This window comes from Neopsephotus bourkii, unplaced genomic scaffold, assembly GCF_033783945.1.
Source record: "Neopsephotus bourkii isolate Nb327-2 ecotype Australia unplaced genomic scaffold, CSIRO-AGI_Nbou_v1 NB_498, whole genome shotgun sequence".
Classification (NCBI taxonomy): domain Eukaryota; kingdom Metazoa; phylum Chordata; class Aves; order Psittaciformes; family Psittacidae; genus Neopsephotus; species Neopsephotus bourkii.
This window is the reverse complement of record NW_026900999.1, coordinates 5,799-17,595: the sequence shown is the minus strand read 5'-3', so window position 1 is coordinate 17,595 and position 11,797 is coordinate 5,799. Positions and strand designations below refer to the sequence as shown.

The 11,797-nt window shown below is 47.5% G+C and overlaps 1 pseudogene; it reads right to left on the bottom strand.

Annotated features, from left to right (window-relative positions):
* Window positions 1-7,214: 7,214 nt before the first annotated feature.
* Window positions 7,215-9,893, bottom strand: LOC133210752 (acrosin-like; annotated as a pseudogene).
* Between the last annotated feature and the right edge of the window lie 1,904 nt (window positions 9,894-11,797).

Sequence of the window (11,797 nt, the reverse complement as noted above, 5' to 3'; positions counted from 1 at the left end):
ACTCTTACACATCAACAGCAATAGAAATTACCACTAGAAAAACAGCACTAAGGGCCAAGTGCTGGTGTAGGAAACCCTCTTGCTTCCAGGAACTGCTGCTGTTTTCTCAAAATCTTTACGGTTTTCAGCAAATGATTTATCAGATGCCACAAGTTTAGGAATGATAGTAAGGTAAATGTGAATTACTGGATCAGAGAATCTGCAGTGTCTTGCAGGGCATGGAGAACTTTAATTTTACATCCAAAAGAGAGAGGAAGTTTTATATTTATTTTTCTTGAACTTTGACACAAATTGTTATTGTTACAGAGCTTTTTTCCACATCATATGATACCTTTTCCAAGTGAGACCCATGCGGCTGTAAGCCACTCTGGGATATTACAGGTATGTAATCTTTGAAAAAAGATGAGCCAGCATAGCTTAGAATTTCCCATTGCCTGTTTCTTTGCCACTGTTGGATCTGTTCCTAGGTTTTGAATAACTCAAAGTATGGTTAATATTTTTTTCCCTTACGAGATATGAAGTGGTGCGTCCCTTCCAGGCAGTTATTGTATGACCACACTTGGAAACTTACGCATTCTTTCAGAATCACGGAGTGTCAAAACAGAAGATGAAGTAAAAATGGTTAATGCCTTTCTTGGATATTTCAGGTGAAAGTCCCTGTTTCCTTAAAAAGGTGGAGTGCTGCAGTACTTGGCATATACTTAACAGCAGGCATTGGTAGAATAATGAGGAAATGGTAACGTGATACAACCAGCTATAAACAAAGGCTTAAATGGTTAAACTTAATGAGTAGATAATTTAGACTGACTAGTATGATTTGTTAGCTTGAACACTACTGTAGCCTTTGGGGAAAAAAAATGGTAGGTCACTCAGTGTTAGTCATCTCTAAGTGGACACAAGATTTTAATTTAGAGTGGGAATAGTTTCACAGAATGACCATACCAGGGATCATGGTCTTACTTCCCAAAGACGGGAAAAATGAGTAATAAAGGTAGAAACATGCTCATCATTCTTGTTTGCTTGTCACTAGAAAAATTAATTAATAGAAGAACTTTCACTGGTCTTAAGATGACAAGCCTATGTGTGAGTTTTGGGGATAAAGACTGATTGGAAAGGCAACATAAGAACACAACATTTTTAAGGTAAAACTAAAATAAATATTAAAACTAGGTTGTTGAGGGTTTTTTTAAGTTATATAATAAATTCTACTTTAGCATCCACCAGTAAAGGAAAAACATCAAGCAACCAATTCTCAAGACATTCCTCTGTATTAAAAAGTTATATACTTATAAAAATGGATATAAAATTGGTGTGTACCAAAGAGAGGTTTGACCTATAGCCTAAAAATAAAGTGTGTCACTATTAGATTTGGAAGCTGTATTTATTAGAATATGGTTTCTCTGAGACAACACTGTATATACATCTCTAGTGGTAGGCAGTGTGGATCATCTGGAAGTCTTGCTGTAGGCTATTGTTGCAAATCAGATGCTTAAAAACATTTCAAAAAGGAAGGTAGCATGAAGCTCTTAATCTGAGGCCTCTCTTATCCATGGCAGCATTTCCAATGAATAGACTGCACAGCACAGAGCGTTGACAGAACTGAATCATTAGTAGGTGATATCCTACCCTTACTGAAGTCAATAAGGTCTTGGTGGGGTTTTTTTAAATTCCTTTGAAGGGTCAAAATTTTATCCTAGATTTCTTTCTTCTCCCCCCCCCCTTTTTTTTTTTTGGGTTGTTTTTTTTTGGTCTGTGAATAACATTTTTCCAATTTTTAATTTTGAAGTTTTTTATATTTAATTGTATTTATAACAGATTTTTTTTCACTATGCAGTATGTCAGTGTTTTAAATTTGACAGTGTCACCTTCAAAATAGAAGATTGAAATTACTTGGGTAATCACTGTTCTTTCTGGTTTTGTTTTTAAGAATAGACCTATTCCCCTCCCACCGCCCACTGTTTAATAGATGCAATTGATATTCAGGTTTGGTCGGTAGACTTGAAGTTTAGAGTTCTATTGTCCAATTTTGCTGCTTCTTTCTAATAGCTTTTTACATGCAATGTGAATACAGTAGAAAAACCTATTGTAGACAGCACATGTCCAACCTATCTTCCAGAGGAATAAAAAGAACCTTGCAACTGATGTAGGCTATATTAAAGAAGAGAGCATATGCCTTTTCTAAATAAGCATAACAAAATAAATTTTATATATGCAAAAATTAAGTTAAAGATACAGCAGGATTACCAAGACAGGCACTCATCCTTTTGTGAAAGGCAGAATTTCGGATAGTGACTTTTCCTTTTGGCCTTCCCTATTGCCATCTTTTGCCCCACTCCCCTATGTTCTGAGTTGTTCTCATTCTCTGCCTTCACAGATTGAAGAGTTAAGCTTTCTTTCTCTAATCATTCTGCCACAGAAAGTCTCTCTGTCCCTGACCAGTTTCCCATCTGATTCTGTTCCAGATTTCAGGCTGAAATAGCCATGCACAGGATTTCAGTCTCTTGTCTGTCTCCTCCCCATGTTCCAGTCTGCCTTTCCTCATTTTCCCTTCTAGGTTTTTCTGGCCTTTCTGCCAGTCTAAAGCTCTCAGACTGACTGAAGTCAATAGGAGACAATACTGAGAGTCAGTAACAGTTCTTCACCGGAACTGCTTGGGGCCCTAGAATTTATCAGCAGGCTCAGGGGAAAATCCTGCTCACTCCCAGTAGCATTGGGCTGGATCATTGCCAACTGTCATCACATCTTTGAAGAAATCAGTCATCAAATTCAAACTTGATCCACAGAGCTTTGGGAAAATGTTGGCTTCTTTGACTGTCAAAAATAGTGTGTAACGCTTGAGGAGCGTCCACCTTAGCAAACCTTTTCTATGGTCCTGCAGCCAGTCTTTCATTCAAAATGTTGTAGGTGCAGACAGATAAGGTTTCTAGTTATGAGTATGGCTCTCAAGCTTCCTTGCATTTAGTGACATCTAGAGTTTCTGATTTTTGTTATTATTATATTATTCTGAGACAGTGCAATGTTTTTTCCTGTTCTGTTTTCTCACCTGTTGATTGATTGGTTTTTTTACAAACAAAAGGCATTTATTTTGCTTTGGTTTTTGTTCAGATTGGTTTTCAATTGGTTGGTTTTACAGCTAAGCAAATCATAATTGAGTCCTTGGTGCTGTCATACACTACTATCTGAAAGACATGGTGACATTTGACACCAGCCTACGAATCATGTTATATGTTTCACTGCATGGCGCAAGTTTGTTTCTGCGTACCGTGTGACCGGTAATCCCTGCCTGCAGCATACCATCATTTAACTCCGCAATTCATCTTCCTGTATTAAGGACTTTTCTTATTTTTCTGATATTAGTCGTATATTGGTTATCTGTTTGAACAGGGATCCATTCCCCCAGTAGTAAATTTGCATATACCTCCGGTAAAAAAAAAAAAAAAAAGAACCAATGAACAACCAAACCAGCAACAGAAAACCCTACCAAAACCAAGCCAGAACAAAAATCCCAAAGAAGTGATCTTTTCCACTATCTTTAGTTTCAGGTCTTTGTTGCATTCAGTTCCGACTCTGAAATACTTTTACTGCGCATTCCTTCTGACATTTACTAGTTTAACTTCAGCTTGCTCAGGTTGTACTTTCTCACACAGTCCTCAGCTGTCTTAGAAAGAAAAAGATGGATCTGGGATTGCATTTTTCCTAGCATTATTGCTGCTTTATTTTAATTAATAGCATGGGCACAATGATGACTGATGAAGCTGAGCTCTGTACTTTGTATTCCACTTTGGTCTGCTGAGTAAGAAAAGTGTTTTTCATGACAGCACTTCTGGTTTGAAGCTCTTAGAGCAGAAATCCTGGGAAAGACACTTGTGCAGGCTGCGAGCCAAGCACTCCTTTCGTGTTAAGCAGAGATACTAAAGCCTAAAAAGATGCTGTTCTTTTTTTATGTAGATTGACTCGGTTAGATTTTCCTAAAGCTTCCATTTGACTTTGTTTATGGAGTTAAAATACGTCTTCAACTCAGCCTTTATATTTGCTACCAGTCAACCTGTTCATTCGTGGCAAATGGGGAGATTAACAGGCTGGAACACCTACCAGAACCTACCCTTCTGCTTCAGTGTGGCTGAAATAGCTTAAACTGCATTTGCACACAGCTGTGTGCCAGCAGCACTGTAGGTAGAGGCACCTAGTCTTACTGTAATGTAACTATTCAGGTGAACAGCGGTGAAGCTATGCATAATGCATTCGTTGTTGTGAGCTAGGGCACTCCCCTGTCAAGCGAAGCCTGCCCATGTTACTGCATTCACACCAGCTGAATTTAGACTGCAAAGCAGGAAAACAATAAAAGTGAAAGGGACCTTGTGTTTCTTGGTTGAACTGCATTATTTAGCATCTAAAGAACTTGGTGTGCATCCAAAATCACATTCATTTCATTATTTTGCTGCAGGCCTGTACTGGCCATTCTGTCTCTTGCCTGGTCATCTTTTGCTTTGTGTCCTCAAATCAGATTTTCTGGAAGTGGCAGTGGACAGGAGGAAAATGCAGCAGTGAAAACTGCAGATATCAACCATAAAACCCTTTGTTGCCTACCTCTATATAAGTCTAGATAGAATTTATGATACGACAGACCAGCCTGGGGCAATTTTCCTTGAAGAGCTTAGTAATGACATTGGTTCCTTTGCATATATGGAAATTGAAGGATTCTAGGTTAGTATGCTTAGATGTGAGTCATTCTTCTGAGCAGTTTTATTGGAAGAAAGGGAATAAAAATGAATTAATTTCATGGAATTAGCATAAAGTGAATATGGTTGCCAGCTTCTAATAGGTACTTGTTGTGGTTTAAACCCAGTCAGGCAGCTTGTTCACTCACTCCCCCCTTTCTTGCCTTCCCCCTACTCCCAGAGGGACGGAGAGGAGAATCGAAAAGAATGCAACTCCCACGGGTTGAGATAAGAACAGTTTAGTAACTAAGATATAACACAAATCACTGCTGCTACCACCAATAATAGTAATGATAAAGGAAATAACAAGGGAAGAGAATACAACACCTCAGCACCAGCCGACCGATAACTCGCTCCCCCCACCCCTGCCAACGCGGGAGTCACGGACAACGCAGAGACAATCAATGTGATCAGCGATTGCCAATTTATTACAAAGCTTTGACTCCTTATATACCATTTCTTACAGGCACTTACAGTGATTTGGCATATGATGATTGGATGCATGTCTTGAAGACCCTTAGTGACTAACACATAATTGGTTAAGTACAGGTGTGAGAACTTGACCTTGAAAGCTTGCCAACAGCCCACAGTTCTCATTAACTCACTGAATTCCATCTTCTTCTCATCTTGCTTGCTTAAGCTTCCTCGGGCCTCTCATGGCCTTGCTGTATCTTTCCAGATTATTCAGAGTTTATGTACCAAATATAGATTCCCTGGTGAGAACACTGTCTCCACACCCCCTTACCCCGGAGATGCTCTGGTACTCCTCTGCCTGGCCCCACCACTACCAGTGCCTCCCTCCCTGTCATGGGGCATCTCATCCCATAGGGATTCACAGCATCTCACAAGCAGAGCGTCCCGTAGGGGTTCAGAGCATCCCATAGGGCTCTGGAGCATTCCACAGGGATTCAGGTCATTCCACAAGCAGAGCATCCCATAGGTGTTCAGAGCATCCCACAAGCGCGGCATGTATCCTGGGTTTAGCAGTAGCAGTCACTTTTTTCTCCTTCTTGGTAGCTGGTGCAGTGCTGTGTTTTTGACTCTCAGCCTGGGAACAGTGCTGATAGCACCGATGTTCTTAGTTACTGCTCTAATGTTTGGTCTGCCCAAGGACTTTGTGAGCCTCATGCTCTGCCAGGGAGGAGGGAAGCTGGGAGGAAGCAGAGACAGGACACCTGACCCAAACTGACCAAAGAAGTATTCCATACCACAGCACGTCATGCCCGGGATGTAACAGGGAGTTATCCGGAAGGGCGAGGACTGCAGGTTTGGACTGGGTATCAGTCGGTGTTTGGTCAGGCTGGGGTGGTGAGTTATCCGTCGGCGGGTGGTGAGGTGTTGTACTTTCTTCCCTTGTTATTTCCTTTATCATTGCTACTATTGGTGTAGCAGCAGTGATTTGTGTTATACCTTAGTTACCAAACTGTTCTTACCTCAACCGGGGGGAGTTGCATTCTTTTCGATTCACCCCTCCGTCCCTCTGGGAGTAGGGGGAGGGAGGAAGGGGGGGAGTGAATGAAGGAGCTGCATGGCTGGGTTTAAACCACGACAGGATCTTAATGGGATCTTAATAGGGTCCTAAAGGGATCCTAATGGTATCTTAATGGGGCCTTAATGGATTCTAATGGGATATTAATGGGGTCCTAGTCGGATATTAATCGGGTCCTAAAGACATATTAATGGGATAATAATGGAGTCCTAATGGGATCCTAATGGAGACTTAATGGGATCTTAATGGGATCCTAATGGGATCTTCATGGGATCTTAATGGGATGAGGGGTGAATGGGGACCCAGCCAGATGGACAAGGGTGAGCCCTGGCCCCAGTCCCTGCTCCTGGCACTGGGGACCCCAGTGCTGGCATTTGGGAGAGGTCCAAAGGGTGCTGGGATGGGTGTTGGGAGCTGGGACGGGTGCTTGGTGCTGGGATGGATACAGCCTTGAAGCTTGTGAGGTCCTAAGGGAAGATCCAAAGCCTGGAAGCGGGATGCTCCAGCTGGATGCAGGCATGAAGTGGGATGCTCCAGCTGGATGCAGAGATGGAGCAGAACCATGGAAGTTTGGGTTCTCCTTCATTATTTGGGTGTGGAGGGGAGGCTTCAGCATGGATTGGAGCTTCAAATTGGAGTACGAATCGATGGGTTCCAACTGGAACAGGGAAGTTTAGGTTGGAGGTAAGGAAGTGAGGGTGCTGGGACACTGAGATGGCTTGGATGGAGAAGGATGGATGGGGCTTGGAGCAACCTGCTCTAATGGAAGCTGTCCCCCCTCCCTCTTTATGCCATGCTTTAATGGTGGGGCAATATTGGACTTGATGCTCCTGAAGGTCTTTCCCAACCTGGTTGATTCCAGCTCCCGCTTCCCACTGTTCCCTGCCCTCCATCCCTCATTCCCATCCCTCCCCATGGACCAGGAGACGGGCAGGCAAAGCATCTTCTCTATGGGAAAATAAGGCAACTTTAGTGAAGCTCAAGCCAGCTTCAAGCGATGCCGCTCCTCAAGTCTTCTTCCCCCTTAGAGCCTGCAGCAGCTCCTGCACCTGACTGATGAATTCCCTCACCACTCGGTGTGGGAAGGAGCAGATGGCACTGATGCTGGAGGCCGTTGGAGCCGGCATTGTCTGCTGGATGGGAGCATGGGAGCCATACTGGTGGCTCCATGTCGGGGGCGTTGAGGAGGCTCCCGTGGAGTGGAACATCCCCAGCTGGTAGAGGATCCAGTCATGGAAGTGCCGCATCGAGGTGTAGACCCCCGGTTGCTTGGCCCTGGCACAGCCGCGGCCCCAGCTCGTCAGCCCCACAACCCAGAAGAAGTTGGCATGGGTGTCCTGGCACATGAGGGGACCGCCGCTGTCACCCTATGGAGGAGAATCAGAGAGGGGATGAGGATGGGCATGGGCGGCCATGGCAACACCAGAATGGACTGCCACTGTCACCCTATGGAGGAGAACGGGAGAGGATGAAGATGGGCATGGGTCGCCATGGCAATGCCAGAGGGGACCAGCGCTGTCACCCCATGGGGGTAGAAGGGTTCTCCTTCATCATTTGTGTGTGAAGAGCAACCTTCAGCATGGATTGGAGCCGTAAGACTAGGAGTGATGGGTTCCAACAGGAACAGGGGAGTTTGGGTTGGAGGTAAGGGGATGGACAAGGAGCTGGATGCGCTTCCAAAGCTGGGATAAAGGGGGATGCAGAGCAAGGCCCTGCAGATGGCAGAGAAGAAGAAAGACCCAGTGGCACATCCCTACCTGGCAGGTGTCGATGCCACCCTGGGGGTACCCAGCACAGAGGCTGTGGCTCTTGATGGCCCCTCGGTACCACAGGCTGCTGTTGCAGAGCTGGACATCGATGAGGCGGACCTTGGCCTCCTGCAGGGCAGATGGGGATGATGCCCCCGCTGTGAGAACACAAAGGGGGTGAGGACTGGGGGTAGAAGAGGTGGATTTGGGGGTATTTGGGGCTCAGAAGCTCCATGGGAGCCATAAACACCTCCCCCATGGCCTGGGCTGCATCCCCTTTGCTGATGCTGCATCCTCAACATAAGGAGGACATGGAGGGACCTTCAGCGATGGGACAAGGGGTGATGGGTTTCAACTCAAACAGGGATGCTCAGGTTGGAGAGATGGAAGTGGTGGGAGACTGGGATGGGTTGGATGGAGAAGGTTGGGATGCTCCATCCCCAGTCAGAGCAACCTCCAATAGACCTGGATGAGCTTTACCCTCCCTTTCATCCCATTCCGTGAATCCATGACCCGGCAATCCAAGGCCAACGGGGCCGTCGGGCACTCACTTCTGGCTTCCCTCGCGCCCCATCCGCTGATGAAGCACTCAGAGAGCTGGGATACCCTGAGCGTCACATCGGGCACACAGGAGAGCTGCACGTGGTACCCGCACTGCACCGGCTGGTCCAGCTCCACCAAGGTGATGTCGAAGCCGTTGGAGGCCTTGGTGTAATACTCATGGACCACGACCTTCCTCATCCAACGTTTCTGGGTCTCTGAATTGGCCCAAGCCAGGTCCGTGATTCTGACCATCACGTACCAATCCGTGGTGAAGCTGGGAGGGAGTGGAAGAGCAGGGATTGGAGCCATAGGACAAGGGGTGATGGGTTCCGACTGGGAATTGCAGGTTGGAGATAGGAATGGATTCCCTATGAGGGTGCTGGGGTGATGGGATGGGATGGATGGAGAAGGTTTGGATGCTCCATCCCTGACAGCGCTCAAGGCCAACTTGGAGCAAGCTTCTCTATGGAAGGCATCTCTGCCCATGGCAAGGGCTTGAAACTGGATGATCCCAAGCTCCTTTGCCACCCAACCCATCCCATGATCCATTCCATCCCATCCCATTCAATCCCGTTCCGTTCCATCCCCTCCCATTCCATTCTAATCCATTCTATGGAGAAGAGGGGTTGGAAGGAGCCACATTGCTTCTGCTTCCCAAAGGAAAGCGCTGCCCCAGCAAGCCTTAGGCTCAAGGGATGTCAAGCTGGAAGCAGCCTTCTCCTGAGTGCTCTTCCCAGTGCATCCAGGATGGGGAAGGAGACGGGATGGGAGCTACTCCTTGCCTATTCCCTATGGCTGGAATCCCTTCTCCCCCTTACTTTTGCCCGACGAAGAAGTGAGCAGCCGTGAGGACCCATTGGGGGGTGATGGGGGCCCCCCGCAGATGTGCGAGAAGCCGTTGGCAGTGGGGAACTGGATGCTGACCATCCATGGCCAGGCGCCCTGCTGTGCGTCCACGCCTCCGACAATGCGCGACATCCCGTGGTAATCAGCCATGGGACGGGTACCGCAGGTCCCTCTGGAAGCAGAAGCCCAACACTGGATGGTTAGGGATGAAGGGCGAGCATCGTCCCACCCCACAGGGTGCTGCAGGGACAAGGGACCCTATGGTGTGTCCCAAAGATGAGCATCATCCAACCCCCTAGGGTGCTGAGGGACAAGGGACCCTATGGGGTGCCCCATAGCTAGGCTGTGCCACCGCATGAGGTGATGGCGAAGAAGCGGGGTTCTCCCAGTCCCGCCACCCCACTGGAGTGACCATGGTTGGGAGCAGCAGCACCTCCCTGTGGAATACCCAGAGCCTGGTGCCACTCACCCACAGCTGTCCCAGGAGCCGTGCACCAGCCAGGGCAATGACAGCACGATGAGGACATGGAGCAAAGCCATTGCTGCCATCACCGCTGAGGGTGACACCAAGGAGGTGACACCAGCACTGAGGGTGACACCAAGGAGGTGACACCAGCACTGAGGGTGACACCAAGGAGGTGACACCAGCACTGAGGGTGACACTAAGATGCTGCCACCAAGGAGCTGCTGCCACCAAGGAGCTGCTGCCACCAAGGAGCTGCTGCCACCACTGCACCCAAAGCGCAACTGCCCTAGGGTTATGGGTGCTGGATGCAGGTCCCTTGGTGCTGGGGCTGATGTCATAGAGAGGAAGGTTCCATGGGGGGGAGGACATGGGGGGTTCCATGGGGGGTTCCATGGGGAGATGGAGGGGGGGGTCTGATGGGCTTGGGAGGACTTGAATCCCTATGGGATGCTCTGGAACTCTGTGGGATGAAGAAAATGGAAGCAAATGGGGGGCACTCAAAGATGAATACAGGGATCACAAAGGAACATGGGAAGACACAAAGGTACATGGGAGGACCCCAGAGGGCAATGGATGCAGATGGGGGCCACCCAAAGATGGATAGGGGCACCCCAAAGGGCAATGGAAGCAGACGGGGGGCACCCAAAGGCGATGAGGGCACCCCCAAAGGGCAATGAAAGCAGATGGGGGGCACCCAAAGGCTCAAACAGGCACATGGAAGCCCCCCCCAAAGGACCAGGAAGGTGCCCAAGGGACCAGAAGGATGAGGGATGCAGGGGGCAGATGCAGCATCCCCATGGAGCAAGGTCCCTGGTGAGGATTTATCCCACATTGATACCAAAACTGCTGCTTTTTGCTCCTCACAAACACCCAAAATCCAGGGAATTGGGGGGGGAAGAAGAGCTTGGAAAGGGATTGGTGCAGAAGGATTGGTGCAGAAGGAACTGTGCGGTGTTCCTGGAAGTGGGCATGGTTGGATGGGGCTTGGAGCATTCTGCTTCATGGAAAGTGTCCTTGCCCATGGCAGGGGTTGGAGCTGGATGAGCCTTAAGAGTGCCTTCAACCCAACCCATCCCAAGATTCCATGATTCCATGACTCCATGATCCCAAATCTCTGTGCTGCAGTGTGGATGTTCCCTGATGTAGGGATCTTAGGAAGGAGCTGGTGGCACAAGGGAGCTCCAGAGCATCCCGCAAGCAGAGCATCCCATAGGGATTCACAGCATTCCATAGGGATTCAGAGCATCCCACAAGCAGGGCAGATGGGAATGATGCCCCCACAGTGGGGACACAAAGGGGGTCAGGACTGGGGGGAGACGGGATGGATTTGGGGCTGAGAAGTTCAATGGGAGCCATAAACACCCCCCCATGGCCTGGGCTGCATCCCCTTTGCTGATGCTGCATCCTCAAAATAAGGAGGACATGGAGGGACCTTCAGCTATGGGACAAGGGGTGATGAGTTCCAACTGAACCAGGGATGCTCAGGTTGCAAAGAAGTGGCTAGTACTTTATGCTGACTCATGGATGGTGGCAAATGCCCTATTGTGGTGGTTGCCAGCAATGGAAGCAGAGCAACTGGCAACGCAGAGGCAAACCCATCTGTGCTGCTGCACTGTGGCAAGATATCACTGCCCCGATGCAGAACCTGGTGGTGAAGGTATACAATGTAGTTGCCCATGTACCCAAGAGTCGGGCCACTGAGGAACACCAGAACTACCAACAAGTGCATAAATCTGCTAAGATTGAAGTGGCTCAGATGGACTTAGATTGGCAACATAAAGGTGAATTACTTTTGGCCCTGTTGTTAGAAAAAGTGAAATTTTTAAGATAAAATAATCATATAAAATGGTAGAAATGATTATGTTTGAGAAATTTATAAATCAATAGTGTGGTTTTGTATATTAGGAAATGTTGAAACTTTGCAGTTCCATTTGCAGCTTTGTACCATGGTTACTCTATAACAAATATTACAATGGTAGTCTTGGTA